This window comes from Mus caroli, unplaced genomic scaffold (assembly GCF_900094665.2).
Source record: "Mus caroli unplaced genomic scaffold, CAROLI_EIJ_v1.1 scaffold_21178_1, whole genome shotgun sequence".
In the NCBI taxonomy this organism is placed as follows: Eukaryota; Metazoa; Chordata; class Mammalia; order Rodentia; family Muridae; genus Mus; species Mus caroli.
Window position 1 is genome coordinate 3,773 of NW_018389363.1, and position 5,347 is coordinate 9,119.

Below are 5,347 nucleotides of genomic sequence, written 5' to 3' on the forward strand. Positions count from 1 at the left end.
TGTCATGATTGTTTACATTTGTATGAAATATTAAGCAGAACTCTGATAAATATGTTTAAAAAAGTTTTAAACAAATAAAACCTCATGTCCCCAGGGGGAGGGCTAGGATTGAAAGCACAATTTTTGATGTTCTAAGGTTTTACCTTGTAATGATTATATCCGAAGATTAAATTAATTGTAGTAATACACTGATATCATTGCAACAGAGATCTGAGACAGAAAAATTGGGAATGTGATGCCCACATAAGCCAAAACCTGAGATGCTTACTCTAAACAAATTCTCTCAGAAGTACCCTCAAGTATTAAATATTGAGAACATTTCTATGAATCTGTCATAAAATCTGGATTGTTCTCAGTTAGCCTAAGCAAACAGTATTATCTGGCACTAACATTAATATCTGCTGAGGATTTTGTACACATGTCTTCATTTACCTTGATCATTGTCTAGTAGCATTTCTATAAGTTTCTTTAAATGTCCCAGTGCAGGTTAGGTATGGTTGTACATACTTTCAATGCTAGCACTTGGAAGGAAAAAGCCAGATAGATGGATTTCTGATCTGTGTGAGCTTGACATATACTGAACTCCACAGCAAATTCCAAAACACAAGAAAAAACTCCATAGTGAGACCCTGTCTTAAGAAAAATAACTCAGTATACTGAGTGACTTTGTCAGCACACAACTGTGACCTCAGCGCTATGGAGATGGACCTAGTAGGGTCTGAAATACAAGGTCATGAGCCTCTAAAATGCAAGTTTAAATTTAACCTTGGTTCTATGAGAACCTCTCTCTTTCATTTTCTCCTCCCCAAAAAGAATCCCCAACCTTTGTCTTTTAGAGACCAGAGATGAGCCACATCGCAAACCCACTCAATATATAAATGTTGAGTGTGAGTCCTTCCCGCCTTTGTTCCATTTCTTTTATTGCCTAATATATATTCATGCTCTCTAATTTGATGATGCCCTTTTCACAAGGCTTTGATCATCCCCATCCACAGATCCCATTTTTGAATCTTTTCTCTCAGTGCTCTCTGTTTATTGCCCTCATTTCTTCTTTTAGGATACAAAGGGAACCATAAAGAAGATCTGTGAGTTCCTAGGGAAAAACTTAGAACCAGAAGAGCTGGATCCCGTTCTCAAGTACAGTTCCTTCCAAGCCATGAAAGAAAACAACATGTCCAATTATAGTCTCATTAACGAAGATGAGATTACTAATGGCTTGAAGCTCATGAGAAAAGGTAAAGAGATCATCTAGCTTTAGAATATGTCATAACATGTGAAGGGCTTGTTGTGCCAATGAAGCTCTAAGTAGTTGTTGGAAATGTACTGAAAGTCACTGCTCATCACTGATAGATTCTCACAGACATTACAGGGAAGGTTTGTTTTTATGGAGAAGATGTTGGCTTCAAACACTCTGCAATGTTCATTTACTCTGGGAGATGAACTTTGGATTGGAGATGGTCATGTCCAATAACTTCAATGAAAAGAATGGGAAAGTAGTCAGTGTTCTGTGAGGCACTGTCAAGTTCCCTGTATCATATTCCTCATCTCTAAAATATAAAATAAAAAAGTGTAATGCAGGAGACCAAAGATATATCTAAGATGATATTTATAGAACCACAAAAATTATATTAACAGCTGGAAAAGATGTTGACCAGGTCAAGATTGCTGCCCAGTGTAAGCCAAGATTATACTCCAATAGGACTAAAAAATTTTTCTAGTGTTAAAATCTGATGTTATTTGCCAACCTATGTTCAGATTAGGTTAATGATCCCTCTCTCCTTTGGAATTATCTCTCCTGGAAGGGGAATTTCAGTCCTCTCTATTTGTGTGCTAAATAATCTCTATTCTGGGAGCAGATTTTGTGTGTGTCGTTTCATAGGTGTACAGTTCTGGAGTGACTTTGCCAGAATGAATCAGACCTTGAGCCTCACCCAGACCTAATTCGATAATGATAGGTGAAGAGTAGAAGAAAGAATGTGTCAGTCATCAGATATTTAACACTGAATAAAAACATGGGTATAAATGAATGAAGTAAAAATTATGAGTTTAATTTTCTTTATCCATAATTTAAATGTTTCAGCCTTTACCTTGAATGGACTGCTTTGGAGTGTGAGATTTGGATACTAACAATATGTGGATATCAGGAGTTTTCATAGAAAAAAATGAAGTCAAAATATTTACCAGATTATATTTAATCCAGTTTTCTTACTATCCAGATAATAGTATATTGTGACTGAGATTTAAACATAAAGATATGTCACCACTCACTAAAAGAACATGGAAATCTATACACTAAAGATCAAGGCATGTAGAAGAATAAACTGTTCTTCCCAGCTTCCCTCAGACTCGTGCACTCCAGACTCTGTGGAGACATATTTCTCTGCACTAGAAATGAAAGTCTCACCAAAGCAAAGTGTTCTGTTTCTTGATTTCCTATAATGAATGAGAATTTGACAGAGTTAAAAAATTGTAAGAAAATAAAAGTCTGTTATTACATACCTAAAGGAATGAAGTAGCTCTGTTAACAGCAAAGGAATAAGGAAACTGACAAGCAAAAGCATTAGCAGAGACAAATCAGAGCAGATGGAATAGAATTTAAGACAAAATTCCATGAAGACAACTGTTGTTTCTGCTTTTCCAGGAAGATTCTTTTATGATCAGACCACACTTGGATTTAATCTCTTCTAAATACAAATACTATTTGTCATGCAGCACAGATGATAGCAGGAATACATACATACATACATACATACATACATACATACATACATACAGTAATTATAATAAAGTTCTGCCAAACTACTTGATAAGATTTCATTAGTCTTTTGAAATTTAATTATCCTAGTAATTATATGTAGCTTTTTTTTTTGCATTTGAAGACAGGTTTTATTTTGAGGATTATTTTTCTTATACTAGTGTGACACCAATAGCCAGTAAGCCTTGTAACTCTGGAAACCAGGTCACTGATGGGGGACACCAAATACATTACCCACTTGCTTCACTAATTCATTATAGAGAATGATGAAATGGATATGTCTGGAAATAACTTTTAAAGGAAAATGTATATAAAGATAATATTTATCTTCTCAATTCCTCTATCAGATTGGTGCCATTTTGAATCACCAAACTATAAGCAAATCAAAGATAATGCTAAACAAATTTCATTATTTACCATTAGATAACCTAATTCCGTAAATCATAAAGCATTAAAAAGCTGTATTAAATGTTAGACTTGCCTGAGCAAGGAGGAATTCACTAGACCTATTTTCCCATATCTTTTAATTATTCTTATCTCAAGACACAAGAAATTATCTTTTATTGCTTCTGGAGAACTACTTTGTCAGCTTTATCCCAGAGGCTTAATCATTCAAGTTGTTGAGATGTATCCGGTTTTAATCTCCAAGCAATGATTTTTTCACGTGCAATTATAGTCATTATAATTCAATATTTAGGTTCTATAGGAATGCATACTATAGATATATTCAGCTACTTTTTGGTTGAGAAGACTTTGTAAAGACAATGCCACATATATAGGAAATATATTCTGGCAAACCTCAAAATTCCGAGCCTTCATTACTTTACAGTATATGTTTAATGAAAATAGTAGTTGGGCCATTAATCATTTTCACTGGTTCCTTCAGAAGACATTAATTAGAGTCACAAGGAGAAGATGACCCAAGGACAGAGGAAGGAGCCTGCCATCTTCAGGCCAAAAAGAAAATCCTACAAAGGTTTGGACAATACTCTGATGTGATATCTGCAGCCTCCAGAACTATGAGGAAGTTCTTTTTCAACAAGAGTTAAGACACCACATGTTAGGGTTATCCAGCCATCTGATACACAAAAGTTTGGGGAGATTTTTAGAAACAAGGAATGAAAATAAAAGTATATCCATAAGGTTCACAGAATTTGCATATACGTGAACTTACAGCTCCATGTGTGTACCTCCAAAGATGTGGTTTCTCAGATGGACTGATTTATTCCATTGGGAATCCATATTGAATTTGTTGAGATGCTTGTAGTCTAGTATCTATCTGGTTTGGCTTATCAGGATCCAGGCATGCTGTCAAAAACCATAAGATATCATGTTCTAATAAAGAAAAGAAAGAACCTGAGAGCACAATGAATATTAATAGGTACCCATCTCATTAGATGACACTTTTATATTCATATNAATTATAGTATNTTATTTTAATATGCTGTATCANGGATTTACATTTTTATGAATTCTTTATATTTTCNTTAATATAGCCCTCTGGGGAATTAAAATTAACTTATGTGATGATACAGAAAGAAAGTAATGTGATAAAGAAAAGAATGGCTTCTATTGTCATTCTTTTTGGATTCAAATACACATCCATCACTGTCATACTGGTAACATCTCAAAGACTAATTTTTCCTCATCAGCAAAATAAGAGCACTGCCTATACCTTTCTCAGGTATGCACAAATTTATTTAACAATCCCACACTGAATATATCCTATATGTCAGTCACTCTGTAAAATGAACCATTTAGTAATTTCAGAAACACTTTCTTTCCAAATACATTAGATGCATATTCTGTGTGTATATTCAAAGCATAAATACATGGTACAAATAACAGTGTCACAGCTAGGAAATAAAGCAAGGATGGGGCCTGCTGGGTTGTAAATGGAGGAAAGATGGGAAGAGAAGGTTACAGTGTCATTAATAAAAAGACAAAGAGCAAGATGTAATTATATGAAAATTATTAGTCCTCTAGGATGACAGAAGATACAACACAGAATGAACAGTTAATTAATCTCTAAGGTTATAACTAAAGACATTCTGGAATAGAGCGGTGAAAAACAATATATGGTCAGAAGACACAGTGCTACATTGGACATGTGCTGAAATTATGCAGATCTTCATGCATCACAAAACAGCATGGATGAGTAAAACAGAGTCCTTCAATGCCCTCAGCTGTGAGGGGCTGGGTTCACTGTATCTAGTGAGAAAATCAAGACAGCTGAAATGCTGCTCATAACTGTGTGTATCTGCAGCATTTATGTGAACCCACACACACATAAGTAGAAACTATTTTAAGATATTAGTTAAAAGTTGCTTTAAAATTATTTACTTCTATAAGTAAATACTAAGATGTAAGCAGAACAGTTGAAGTCTATTTGGATCATTGAGATGCTAAACACTTCTGAGTAGGATAGCATGATAGGAACAGGTTTGATGGGAAGCAGGAATAATCTGTGTATATATAAAAAGATCAAGCCATTGTTGCTGCTGTTAGATTGTCTAGCATATAGGTTGGGAGAGGAAAAGGTAGGACATAATTTAGACAGAGGGAGAAGTTTGTATATATGATTTCAGGACT

At 34.6% G+C, this 5,347-nt stretch overlaps 1 long non-coding RNA gene across 1 annotated transcript in view; it reads left to right on the forward strand.

The window, feature by feature from the left end:
- The first annotated feature begins 1,030 nt into the window (after window positions 1–1,030).
- LOC110288076 overlaps window positions 1,031–5,347 on the forward strand; it is a 5,918-nt gene continuing 1,601 nt past the window's right edge. The window contains exon 1 of the long non-coding RNA XR_002377271.2: window positions 1,031–1,235. This is a non-coding gene — a long non-coding RNA (uncharacterized LOC110288076). The remainder of the gene's footprint in view (window positions 1,236–5,347) is intronic.